Below are 14,641 nucleotides of genomic sequence, written 5' to 3' on the forward strand. Positions count from 1 at the left end.
GAGGCCGTGAGCCAAGACAAATGCTTTCTCCTTTAAGTTATTTAGACCAAGTATTTGATCACAGCAACAATACATCTAACCCTGCATTAGCAATCTTTCTAGTTACTGTAACAAAATACCAACGAAAAGCAACTACAAGAAGGGAGGGTTTGGGCTGGTACTTTGAGGGTACAGTCCACCATGATGGGAAAGTCTGGCAGCCTGGGTGGCCCCAGCTGTGGTACTGGGAGCCCCATGCAGCTGGTCACATTGCATATGCAGTCAAAGAGCAGACATGAATGCTGGTGTTCCGTTCTCTCCGTGTTTACTTTTTTGATTTAGCTTGGGACCTCAGTCGGTGGGATAAACCACTCATGTGCAGGGTTGGTCTTCCAACCTCCGTTAAAGTTCTTTGGAGATGCTGTCTCGGACACAGCAGGAGGTGTGTCTCCTAGGTGATTCCAAATCCAGGCAAATTGACAACAAAGATTCATCATTTCTGCAGAGAAGTTAAAGAAAGATTTCAACCCAGTGGGTCTTTCAGCCAGAGTTTCTAACCAGATTACTATTACTGTAGTAAAAACAAACAAACAAACAAACAAACAAATAAATAAATAAATAAATCTACTACTGTAGATTATTTTGCAGCAAGTTTCTCCATTTGGGATTTCAAGAGTACAGGAAGTAACTACAAGAGTTGACAAATGGGGTCACATGGAACTAAAAAGCTCCTGTACAGGAAAGGAAACAAGTATAACAAAGGGACAGCCTACAGAACGGAAGAAAGTATTTGCCAACTATAAACCTGGTGGGGAGTTAATATCTAGAATCTATAAAGAACTCCGACTATAAACCTGGTGGGGAGTTAATATCTAGAATCTATAAAGAACTCCAAAAATGAAACACCAAACCCAAATCACTCACTCAATAAATGTGCTAATGAATAAAATAGAGATTTCTCAAAAGAAGAAATGCAAATGACCAATACATATTTTTAGAAATGTTCAATGTACTTAGTTAACAGGGAAATGCAAATTCAAACTTAGGGAGAGTCCACCCTCCTCCGGTAAGAATGGCTTCCATCAGGAATGACAAGCCTGGAGAGATGGCTCAGTCAGTGGTTAAGAACACTTGCTGCTCTTACAGAGGACCCAGGTTCAATTCCCTGCACCCACATGGTAGCCCATCAAAGTCTGCAATTCCAGTTTCAGGGGACCTGAGATGCTTCTCTGGCCTCCACAGCCACCAGGCAGGCATGTAGTGCACAGACACACAGGCAGCAGATAAGTATATCTAAAACAAATTACCGTACAAACATGAAGACCTACGTTCAAGTCCCAGCACCCACTAAAAACAAAAACAAATAAAACAAACAACAAGAATAGGCACTATGGTGGGCACTTATAATCCCAGCATGGGAATACAGAATGGGATTTATAGTGCTATAGCCCTCATGTGGCAAATGAGAAAGTGGAGTAAACTTTCAAACCAAATAGACTGTCTTACAATCAAACAGACAGCTTCAACTTTATATTTTGACATGGAAACTGCACCACTGAAGTCCTTCCCGAAGCTCAGCTCCAGCTATCTCAAAGCCTACCCTTCTCTGAGCAACTTGAACCTTACAGAGCTGTTTGTGAAGTCTCTTTCCTACAGCAACTTCCCTTTGGGAACAAGTACCATTCGTATATCCTGGCACTTGGTTTGGACATTCAGTTTAATGACTGAATAGTTTAAGAGTAGAAGACATTGAATGGGTATTAACACTTAATCAGCTAATGAATGCCCGATGGAAGGACATTTGAAGAAGTCAGCATCCATTGGGTCCCAGAGACCCATGGTCTATGGATTATTAAACATAGCCACAGAATAAATGGGAGAAAAAAATTAAAGAACAAAACTAAATGTGCGTGACAGCAATTTTGAAACATGATCTAAGCCACTGGAAATAAACTCCAAAAACTTGTCAAGTATGTGCTAAGTAAACTAGCAGAGCCGGCACACAAAAGAATACTTTTAACTTTAACTAGAAGTTTAAAGCATTTAAAATATTCGTAAAACTCTCACATGTGTAACCAAAAGAAATGGGAAAATATGCAGGTCACTCTCTTCTGATGGGATGAAATGTTAAAACTTTACACAGCTCCCTGAAAACAAATGGCATGACCAGGTCAACCCCAGAGGAGAGGGTTTTCTAGAGGAAGGGAATCTGCTCATTAAATCATGAGGTGATAAGAAAAAGCATGAGCCTTCCAGGAGAGAGCAGGAATGAAGTTATCTCAGCCAGGATCTCCAGGTAGCAAAAAAGAAAAAAAAATTAATTAAAAAGGGAGCAATTGGGTGAGGGGAGCCCAGAGAAGCTCAGATGTTTCGACAGAACTCCTAGAGTTCAGTTCTCTATGATCGATAGCCCCTGCTGAGGTCTGGTGCAGACATAAGGATCCACATCAAAGAAAATGAGTTAGAGTAAGTGTTCACGTTACCAGCCAGTCCAAACGCTTCCTTCCACGATGCTGTAATTCCATTCCAACTCAAAGGGGATTGAAACCTCCATGAATAATGAAAGGTACTGAAAGCAAATTGAAAGCCAGTGGCGACTGAATGTGGTCTAGTAAACATCCCCGAGTCAGCAATTTTAAAGAGAACGACCCTATTTGTCATGGGATGAAATGTCAGAGTGCCCATCATCAATCCTTTGCAAGGGGGGTGGAAGACTGGCCTTGTAGCTCTGTGGTAGAGTGCTTGCCTAGCATGTCTGAGGTCCTAGATATGATCCTAGGCACTGGGAGGTGGGGGATTAAAACAATCTTTCACATACTCTGGTGTCTCCGATTATCTGAATGGGAAAGAGACAAAATAATTATATTTAAGTCTGGTTTGGTATCAAAGGATGACTGAGACAAATTCCAAAATTCATGTGGGGAATCACAATGATTTAGCCTTCATTTTTTTTTATTACAGTTTTTTTTTCTTTTCAAATTTATTTATTTTATGTGCATTGGTGTTTTGCCTGCATGTCTGTCTATGTGAGGGTGTCAGATCTTGGAGTTACAGACAGTTGTGAGCCGACATGTGGGTGCTGGGAATTGAACTCAGGTCCTCTGAAAGAGCAGTCAGTGCCCTTAACTGCTGAGCCATCTCTCCAGCCCCTTATTACAGTTTTAAAAATTACATTTACTTACTTGGTATGTGGGTTGGGGTTGGGGGTGAGTAGGTACCCAAGGGCATGCCTGTGGTCAGAGGGCAACTTGTGAGTCAGTTCTCTCTGTGAGTCTCAGGGATTGAACCTGGGTGGTCAGGCTTGGTAGCAAAATGCTTTACTGGCTGCTCTCAAGTTTTGAAAGAGCTGAAAAATCAAATGTTTCCTATGGCCCAATTCCATCCATGTTTATGATGAACAAAAGTCCTGTGTTTTGCGTCATCCAGGTGGCAAAAGAGGAACATTCAGTTCTATCAGTAGGGGATGATGGAGGATTCCAGAGGAGGACTGCAGGCCGCCTGTGTGCCATCATTTTTCAACTATATAAAAAGAACAAAGCAGACTGCTACAACCCACAGCCGTAGCTGAGCGACCGATGACAGCTTTGATGAACTGTGTGAACCAGCACTGCCACACAATTCCTTCAAAGCACTTCCTGGTGGGGGTTGAAACATTTCAGAAGCCGAGGGGGACGACCTACCTATAGCCATTTAGAAAATGAAATGTCTGTAATTATAGACATTTCAATAATAGATAATTATTAGGATCAATGAACAAAGTTGAGGGTATATGTCTGCTGGGGCGGGGGGGGGGGTGTCTTTTTACTTTGTTTCCAAGGATTTTTAAATTAAGAATTATAAGGACTTGGGGCTAGAGAGATGGCTCATTAGTTAAGAACACTTCCTGAGTATACTTGAAACCCTGCGTTCATCTCAGCATACTGCCACAAAAAGAGTTATTGAAGAAAATAAAATTCAATATACTGTATAAACTTCTTTGAAAAGAAGTGTCATCTTTGGTGAGCGGGTGTCCTCTTGACTTGTGTAAAAATTACCTCCTAACACTAGCAGATACTCTAACCTGTTCCATCATTCAGGATTTACAGATGGCCGGGCTAGATGTCACAGTGATGTTTGACAATAACAGACTTGTGGTCTTCGCACGGATCCTGGAGAGTCTCCGAAGTCTGTGGATAGCGGTAATTTCTGGAGGCATCTGTCAGGCTGTATTTGTAAATCATGAAACACATCCCTATTACTTAGCCAATACAACCAATCATAATGAGTCACACTCACACAAAAACAAAAACAAGCAACAGTCACAGCTAGAGAAACTCGAGATTACCTATTTGGTTCTTTCTTCGTGCAAGGAAACCGGGGCCCAAATTTCAGAACCTTGCCCAAAGTCACAGGCCAAAAAAGGAACAGTAGAGAAAAGTAGTGAAGTCGTGGCTCCCTCCTCCCAGTCAGCATCAGTCCCAACATCCACAGTATGTGTCCGAGTTGCCATGGCGGCATCACAGCCCAGCTACTGACTGCCCTGTTCTACCTCACCGCTCGAGCCACCTTTGTGTTCCCACCACTGCCTTTGAATTATCAGAGAGTCACACCTGAGTCAGTTCCGTGAACCTTCTGGGCTTCAGGTGAGGAATCCCACAACTCTCTAGATAAATTAGCTCACGTACTTCTCAGACCAGGCTGTAGGATTATAAAGCGGGCACTAGAAGCCACAGGAAGAATAAGCAGCTTATTTGGGGGGAGAAGGGGGATCTTCTAATTAGAAGAAAGATACATGATGCATGTGTATGAATTTTAAACATGAAATACACGAGCGTCAAAAACCTGCGGAATTTATGAGGACTGGATCAAGCCACTCCCACGGTCCTGCAGTAGGAAGTCACTTGGTGCAAGCTCAGAGAGGTCCCGTTAAAAGGTTCCCACTGTCTTCCATGACCTTCACAACAAGGTCACGTTACAACTGTATCCTGGGGTAAAGAACACGCTGCTATCAAAATACTACGCAGATGGTCCTAAGATACATTTAGCTTCTACATATGACACTCGGCACATTGTGAAAAAAAATAATGCGAGGAGTCGAGTATCAACTATCACATCTGATGAATATGTAACAGAAAGCGCTGCTAGCCAGAATTGTGGGGAGATCAAGCACAGTGGACAGAATTAGTAAAATAAACCCAAGGTGCTAGTTTTAGAGGCTCATAGAACTTTTTTTTTTTTTGTGTGTGTGTGTATTAAGGATTATGCAGAGGAGAAAAAGCACAGAGATCTTGGAGGCTGGAGAGCTGCAGGACTGTTTATCAAACCTTGATCTCTTCTGTCATCGGTGAAGAAGAGGCTGAGTTAATATGTGATGGGGACAGGGAGGATGAATCTAGAATTCTAAGTTGTTTCACCCCTTGTTCTACCATTCTGTTGGACATGGTTTTTGTTGTTGTTTGTTTGTTTGTTTGTTTTAGACAGGGTCTCTTCACATAGCCCTAGCTGTCCTGGAACTCACTCTGTAGACCAGGCTGATCAAACTCATAGAGAGCTGCCTGCCTCTGCCTCCAGAGAGCATGTGCCACGACCCTCATTGGACCTGACTTTTTAATGAATAGAATGAGAGAGTGGGACCTAAGCGTCTCCTTGGGCATCTCGACAGTGATTAATTCACTCACTGCAAATATACTCAGTTCCTTAAGAATTCTCAGCATGGACTGGTCAGAAAGTAAATTAATCATGAGAAATAAAGACTGAAGGATGAATCTAGATCAAATGACACTGAAGACATCTGAACTAGGTGCATAAGCTGAGATTTTTTTCCCTTCCCTGTTGAAAACATAAAAATAATGCACATTTTGAGTGAGGAGTTTACAGATTTTTAAATAATTACTTTGAAGTGACTGGGTGTTTTGTTTGTGTCCGCGTCAGTGTACCATGTATGTACCTGGCACCCACAGAGGCCACAAGAGGGTGTCTGTTGGTACCCCTAGAAGTGGAGTTGCAGATAGTTGTTAGCTGTCATGTGAGTGCTGGGAATCGAACCCCTGTCCTCTGGAAGAGCAGCCAGTGCTCTTATTCATTGAGTCATTTCTTCAGTCCCAGTGATTATAGATTTGACAATACCAGACAGTGGTAGTTTACCTTGTCCTGATTTTAATAACTGTAGTGGAATTAAGGCATTACACATGGAAATATTTAGGGAAGGGAGCATCATATTAGAGCAAGGGGGGAGAAAAGAGAGGGAGAGCAAGATCACACACGTGCACACATTCCAATGGAGTAAATTTCACACAGGAAATACAAGTGAGAAGTACATGAGAATTCTTTGTATATGTTTCCACTTCTGAAAACCCAAAATCATCTAACATCTAAAAACGATCTTGGTTCTATTTTCAGTACTTCAGAGGGGAAAGAGGTAGTTAAAACATTATGTAGATTTTTCTATAAGTCTTTCTGTTGTTTGCCATTAAGATATAATTGTATATGTGTCTGTGTTAGTATGTGGACGTGGGTGGGTGTATAGGCTTGTGTACAAACGGAGGCCAGAAAGAGGGTCAGGGCTGGAATTACCCACATTTGCTTGTCTCTTGGGAATTGGGATTTTTTTTTTTTTTTTTTTTAAAGAGATATCTTTTTTTTTTTTTTAAAGATTTATTTATTATGTATACAATGTTCTGCCTGCATGTATGTCTACAGGCCAGAAGAGGGCACCAGATCTCATTATAGATGGTTGTGAGCCACCATGTGGTTGCTGGGAATTGAACTCAGGACCTCTGGAAGAGCAGTCAGTGCTCTTAACCTCTGAGCCATCTCTCCAGCCCATAGGGAATTGGGATTTTTTTGTTTGTTTTGTTTTTTGTTTTTTGAGACAGGGTTTCTCTAGGTAGCCCTGGCTGTCCTGGAACTCAGTCTGTAGACTGGGCTGGCCTCACAGATATCTGCCTGCCTCTCTGCCTCCCTGAGTGCTGGGATTAAAGGTGTGCGTCACCACTTCCCGGCTGGGAACTGGGATGTTAACCCTGGTCCTCATGATGGCACATCAAATGCACTTAACTGCTGAGCCATCCCACCAGCCTGCTCTTGTTTTGGAGACAGGGTGTTGCTGTGTAGCCCAGGCTGGCCTCAAACTCATGGCAAGCCTCCTGTCTCAGCCTCAGAGTACTGGGTTGTAAGCAAATGCCAACAAACTGGCTGTATACTTTAATTTTTTTTTCTTTTTTCTTTTTTTGGTTTTTTTGAGACAGGGTTTCTCTGTGTAGCTTTGCGCCTTTCCTGGAACTCACTTTGGAGACCAGGCTGGCCTCGAACTCACAGAGATCCGCCTGCCTCTGCCTCCCGAGTGCTGGGATTAAAGGCGTGCGCCACCACCGCCCGGCGACTATAATTTTTTTTTAACGTGTGTGTGTGTGTGTGTGTGTGTGTGTGTGTGTGTGTGTGTGTGTGTGTGGTGGGTGTGTTACATGTGTGGAGGTCAGAGAACAACTTGTGGGAGTCAGTTTTTTCACCCCGCTGTGAATTCTGGGAGTGGAACTCATGCTATTTGAGGCTTGTACATGTGCTTTATACCCATTGAGCTATCTCTCTGGCCCTCCATCAAAAATTGTTTTATACATAAAAAAGCAGTTCTCAAATGACTGCTTTGTTCCTTCTATGTTCCCTTTCATGTGCACATGTCACACACATTCACGACTACATTTACGAAGGTGGACCTGGAGAGCCATGTTCCTCGTCACCAGCCTTTCTGCCAGAAAATTCAGCACACGCTGACGTGAGTTAGGACCAGCCACACAAGTCCTCCAAAACCCACCGGTACACCGCTCTGAAAAGAACTCACTGCTCCTTCTCTTCAATAAAAATACTTCTTAAGATTGTAAGCAAACATCGAAACATCAATCGCACTAAATTTCATGAAAAACCATCTTATGAAAAAAATCTCAAGGGCTTTATTTCTTAACAGAATTCACAAATAGTTCACGAATTTGGAAAGAAATGAGAGACTAGAATTTAAGACTTTTAAGACTAAGTTTTCCAGTCGAGCGCCTCCTCTCATGAACATCTTTGAGTTACAGTTAACTCTCAGGCCGACTACTTACAGACATTAGAATGCGCTCTAATTCCAGGTCGGTTGCCATGGGAGAACCGAGGCAAGTTACTTGTCCTCGATAAACCTCAACTTCCTTCCTTGTCAAAAGGAGCAGGCTGAGTTAAGTGAACAGTGAGAGTGGAAGCAAAGAAACTGCAGAAGCTAGGCATGGTGGAGCACGCCTTTAATCCCAGCATGCACTTGGGAGGCAGAGGCAGATGGAGCTCTGTGAGTTCGAGGCCAGCTTGGACTAAGTGGGTTCCAGGACAGCCAGGGCTACATAGAAAGACCTTGTCGAGCCGGGCGGTGGTGGTGCACATGCCTTTAATCCCAGCACTCGGGAGGCAGAGCCAGGCGGATCTCTGTGAGTTGGAGGTCAGCCTGGGCTACAGAGTGAGTTCCAGGAAAGGTGCAAAGCTACACAGAGAAACCCTGTCTCGAAAAACCAAAAAAAAAAAAAAAAAAAAAAAAAAAAAAAAAAAGAAAGAAAGAAAAAAGAAAGAAAGAAAGAGAGAGAGAGAGAAAGAGGGAGGGAGGGGAGGGAGGGAGGGGAGGGAGGGAGGGAGGGAGGGAGCTGCAGCAGCCCACAGGACATGCTCCACATCTGCAGTTTTTCCTCTCTTTACCACTTCATTCATCTCCTTACCTGGAATACCTTTGGTTTTGTCAATTGATTCCCAAACTCTTGAATGGATTCTAGGCATGCAGGACTGACTGTCTTCTCCCACTTGAGTGCATTATCTACCCTAACAACTCTAGCAGCAGCCTCCTCTTTCCTGATGGGCCTTTATTACAAACTAAACTTCTTCCCCTTCCATGACCCTGTTCTTTTCAGCCTCTTGGCCTACGTTCCCAGTGTTCCCTCCCTGCAGAACACCTTCCCTGGGGACATCCATATAGGCTATTGATCCTCCAAACCAGGCCAGGTCCAAAAGAACTGATTTTTGCTTCTAGACACCTGACATAGTGGCTTATCATCTCCTACCTTGTAAAAATGAGTTGCTTACATTTACTTTTCTTTCAGCTAAGAAGAGTCCCTTAAAAACCAAGGGCCAGGTTTGTTATGCTTTTCATCATCTTGATCTCCAGTCCAGAGCCACATTCATGATATCACAAATATTTACTGAATGAATATTCAGAGACCCATTGAAGGAGAATATGGCATAGTGTGATTTAAGTGCCAGGGGAACCTAGGGGAGGAAGTATTTAGGTGAGCTGACCTCATATTTGAATTTAAGGATTTTAGAACTTTGAGCAAAAGATGATGGAAATGGAAAGTTCGGACCAAGGGAGCAACATGAATAAAGGATTGAAGAGGCGAAGCATAAAGATTTTTTTAAAGACAATTTATTCAGCTGAAATGTGAGAGGTGCAAAGGGTGGGTTTTAGGGCTGAAAGGGGGCCAGATTATGGAGGACTCCGAAGGAATTCCGAAAGAACCCTGGGCTTAGTGAGAAACTCAAGTGGTGTTTGAGCAGGTCAATGATCCAGTTAGATGTGATTGATTGACTGCGCTGGGCTGAGGACACAGGATAGAATCAGGGATGGGAAAGTTCCAGAATGTGATTGTGTATCCAGGCAAAAGTCATGCTGGAACGTATAACACAAAGAGATGAGGGAAGTGATTACCCAGGGCTGCCCTGGTGAATGGGTTCAACGTCCTTATAAAAGAGACATCAGAGCTGCCTGGACCTGTCATCTCTTCTGCCACGTGAGGCACATCTGTGTGTCCTTCTGCCCCTCCACCTCCCACTGAGTGAGGAGGAAACAGTGGCTGAGCCTTCGGAGAGTCTGATGGTGCCTTCATCTTGCCACAGAACTGTGAGGAAACAATGTCTGCTCTTTCTAAAAATCACCCGTTGGTGGTAATCTGCCGTACACAGAGCAAACTACAACAAACCAATAAGGCCTGGGATAGGGACAACAGTGAGGGGTTGTTGAACTATAGAGGATGCAGAGGTGAGAAAACACAGAACGGGACAAAGCGGAGAGAGAACTGTCATGGAGAAATGGAGGGGGACTAGTCTCTAACCTGCACTCTGTGGAGAGAATTCAGGGGGTCCATGAACTAGGACAGAAAGACGCACTTCGCCTTCAGCTGAACTCTAAATGCAGCCTGCATGAATTACGACTCGGCAGCAAAGTCCACTAGCATTCAGCTTTATCAGGCCAGCATAAGAAAACAGTATTCGGAAGTGACTAATAGAAGTTGGGCATGTAGCCCATACCTGTAATCCTAGCCATGAAGAAAAACTTCAAGTTTCAGGCCAGTCTTGGCTACACAAGATCTGGTCTTAAATAGACTAAAAATTTAGTAACGTCTTTAACAAAAATAGTAATTTAACAGGAAAAACGTTTTTCAGATCTTAGTCTGGCCGTGGTGGTGGCCACTTTTAATTCTGGCACCCAGGAGACAGAGGCAGGTGGGTCTCTGAGTGAGGTCAGCCTGGTCTACAGAGTTCCAGGACAGCAGAGGAACCCTGTCTCAAAGTAAAAAACAAAAAACAAAACAAAACAAAAAACAACTTAAAGCCCAAAACTATGTTCCGGGACTAAGAAGAAAAAGCAGTAAGGACAGACAAGGTCATCAGGTGGACTTTGGAAGTGTGTGCACTTCTTGTGCCCACCAAACTCCAGCAGCAAGGCACCCAAACACCACCAAGTCCTCTGCCTTTGTTTTCTGTTATGTTCATCCTCCCACCCGAGGCACTGGAAACAGTTCAAAGGGGTTCCATCATCTGTCTGGTGTGCCTCGGACAGAGGGCTTTCTCAGACACAGCAAATGCTGAAGCTCGGAGAGTTTGAAAGACACTGCAGTAAAGCTCACTGCTCTATGAGCCCATCAAATCAGACTGTATAAAGCTATATCAAATGTACTTACACTAGGGAAAACAGCCGAGCGTGGTGGCGCACGCCTTTAATCTCAGCACTTAGGAGGCAGGGGCAGGTGGACCTTTGTGAGTTCGAGGCCAGCCTGGGCTACGGAGTGAGTTCTAGGACAGCCAATGCTACGCAGAGTAAACTCTGTCTCAAAAACAACAAAAACCAAACCAAACAAACAAACAAAAATTAAGAAAACAAAAAAAAGAAAAAAGACAATGTCAGGGCTGGAGAGATGGCTCATGGGTTAAGAGCACTTACTCTTAACTAATCTCCTTCCACAGGACCCAGTTCGATTCCCGGCACTCATAGAGCAACTCACAACTGTCTGCAACTTCAGATCCAGGAGATCTAGTGTCTCCTTCCGGCCTCCAGGGGCATCAGGCACACACACGGTGCACAGATAAAACACTCATACACATAAAAATAAAAAGAAATTTTAAAAATAATATTATTTGAGGTTTATTTTAGATTTGTTCATCTGTTCTTTTCACGAGGTGGATGACAGTCTTCCTCTTTAAAGGTCAGAGGGTACGGGAACCCCAAGCTCGGGGTGCTACAGTCCTGCCACATTCACGGAGCATGCAATCCTCAGAACTGTGTGAAACACTGAAGGATTCCAGGCTCTGAAGACTCCTCTGCTCTACTTCACGCAGCAACGCTCCAAGCGTCAGCTGCCAAACACTGACTGTATGTTAGAGACAGGAGTGGTTGTTGCTATGTCGAGATTATGCAAAGCTCCACGTTTCTTTTGCAATGTCCATGAACTCAGCGCTCTGGCATTATCTCCATAGGCGCTCAGTTAAGGTGATGATGGTTTACATATTCTTAGAAGGGGTGCAAGTCAACAATTGTTCAAAATTAGTTAGGCTAAGAATAGCAATAACTTGAAAATCAGGATGTATGGCAAGTGGTTAAAAAAAAAAGGAAAGAAAAAAAAAAACAAACTGCTTATAGATGCATCATCTAATCGGAAAATCTACACTTGGTGAGAGCACTGGTGTTAGTCAAAGACAAACGGACGGACACACCTATGTATGCAGATGTCGATCAATCCAGGAATCTTAGAGGAGCACAGCAATGGAGAAAACCTGGATACACAAACCAGGGCAGCCAATTACCAAGGATTCAGGCAACACAGAGGCCAGGCCTTGTCAGCTTTATTGGTCTCACAATTCATTGACTCCCCCCCCCCCCCCCCCCCCCCCGGCCGCTGTAGCCATGGCAACACCCACACCAAGGCGTTCCAGAATTCACCTTTGGATAGCCAGGATCCACCGAGTGTGCACCTACGCAGCTCAAATAAAACCGAGATATCGCCACCCACTGAACTAAAACAACGTGACCTTTTCCCGTTTCCCAGACTTATAATTCAACTAGGGAATTTCATTTTTTTTTTTCATTCTTTCACCACAGAAAGGAATCTAAGTCCTGAACTGCGGCTTCTTTGGATAATTAGATTCCTTTTTAGCGGAGTGGGCATCATCGAGGGATGAAAACCGGATGCACATACACGTAAACATTTGCCTAAAAAAGGCAAATAAACTGATAAGGTCAACATCTCATTCTCGTAGCATGCGTGTTGGGCAAACTGCCTTGCCCCTGCAGGACACTCGACAGCACGGCCGTTTGGGATACAGTTGCAATAAAACAAAACGCATTAGGAGCCCGCAGGATCGCGCACAGCGTGAGCAAAAATCGTGACGTATTCGGGCGAGCGTTCCAGAAGGACCCTCCGGCTCGAACAAGACAGCGAGTCTCATTGTTGCTTGTAGAAACGGAACCGAATCGTGTCCCTGGATGCCCAGCTCAGGACCCAAACCAAGCGGCTTTATCAGGGCGATATCAAAAAACCCTCCTCAGGCGCCCTCCTTCCCCGGTAGCCAACTCTGCCCTGAGCGCCAGCCCGGAACCCTTAGCTTTCCCTCTCCAGACACATCCCTGGGACCTGTGCAGAAACAACCCACGGCCAAGAAAAAATAAAGGAGAAAACCCCCACCAAAACTTCTTCCGCGGAGCCGTTTTCGACTGGTCAAAACGCGGAAAAGCCGCTCTGAGAGCTGGCCTGCCCGCGCTGCCCCTAGTAAAGATGGCGGCCCTAGGCGGAGCCGCTCCCTCCGGAAATCCGCGGGTTGCCCCGCCAACCAGGGCCATTCACGCGGAGCCCTCCACGCCCGCCGTGGCTTGACGCATTGCAGGTGCGGAGCGGCCAATCAGGCAGCTTGACTCTTTCCGGCCAACCACTGCAGGGTCCCTCTGGCCAATCAGAGAGCCCTTGTCAGACTCAACGAGGAAAGAAACCTCAGCAGCGCCAACTAAGCAACCGGCTCCAGACGGCGTTTGGCAGCGTGTATCGCCGGGGCTCTGTGCTCCTCCGCGGAGAGATATAGTGCCTTCGCCCGCGCCCGGCCCCGCCCCGCCCGCCGCACATCAGGACTGGAGGCTTGGCGTGCTTCCTCTCCCTCCCCTCTAGGTGGGCTTTGGAACCCTCTGAAACGCCCCCAAAATAATATAGGTCCTGTGCCGTGTCCAGTGTCCCTTAAAGGGAAGATCTGGAGCGATCCTCGCTGGTTCCCTTGCTCGCAGGTGGCGCTTTTTTTTTTTTTTTTTTTTTTTTTTTTTTGCGGTTGCCAGGCGCGTTAGTGAAAACAGTTGCCATCAAAGAAGGAGAAACGCTCCTCACATGTAAAAACCTGGCCGGGGAGGAACTCTTGTGCTCAGGGTTCAGGAGCCCCAACCCTCAGAGAAGCACCCCCATGGGCACTTCTGTTTCTAGAAGGACCAGCGTCCCTCCCAAGGCAGGGCTTCCCCGAGGGTCTAGAGGTGAGGGTTTGATTAAAAAAAAAAAAAAGACGATGGTCAATTCTTTCACCATAGTCGGCCTAAGCACTGAATAAACTCTTGCCACGCCTTAACTCACAGTTTGAGAAACAGAGCTCAGATCAAGACCTAGCTGGGTTTCAAGTCCAGGTACAGCTAGCTCACTTTCTAGAGCTGAACTAACAGCTGTGAGGTTGCGCGGAGGAACTGGAACTTCACAGCCTAGGAATCAAGAGAAGCTGCAGGGAAGAAATGCTCCTTGGCTATAACCACGGCTGCAAGAATCCAGCTAAGAAAGCGAAATTTGTGGATTTCTTAAAACTGCCATTTAACCTCCAAACATCTCTGATTTTGACACAAGAGGGTTTAGATGATCTGATTTTGCTGCACTATCATTCTTAAAAGAGTATGCAGCCCGGCAGTGGTGGCACATTCCTTTAATCACAGCACTCAGGAGGCAGAGCCAGGCAGATCTCTGTGAGTTTTGAGGCCAGCCTGGTCTGCCGAGCACGATCTAGGACAGGCACCAAAGCTACACATAGAAACACTGTCTCGAAAAACGAGAGAGAGAGAGAGAGAGAGAGAGAGAGAGAGAGAGAGAGAGAGAGAGAGAGAGAGAGAGAGAGAGAGAGAGAGAGAGAGAGAAGAGAATGCTCTAATGAGTCTCTCTAACATTCCTTCAGCTATCTGCGTTGCCTTCATGTGAAACTTATTCTGTGCTCCAAAGCTGTAGTTGCCAATGGTTGATTGCTATTTCTTAAATTCAAAGTCATGTTCAGAGAGGCGAAAAGCTGTGACTTTTCTCTTTGAAGACCTTTAGTACCCTCTCCTAAAATGTTTACCAAGTGGGCAAATAACTAGGCACTAACGTGCGGCATTTCACCACAGAAATATCTG

This window comes from Peromyscus maniculatus, chromosome 14 (genome assembly GCF_049852395.1).
Source record: "Peromyscus maniculatus bairdii isolate BWxNUB_F1_BW_parent chromosome 14, HU_Pman_BW_mat_3.1, whole genome shotgun sequence".
Classification (NCBI taxonomy): Eukaryota; Metazoa; Chordata; class Mammalia; order Rodentia; family Cricetidae; genus Peromyscus; species Peromyscus maniculatus.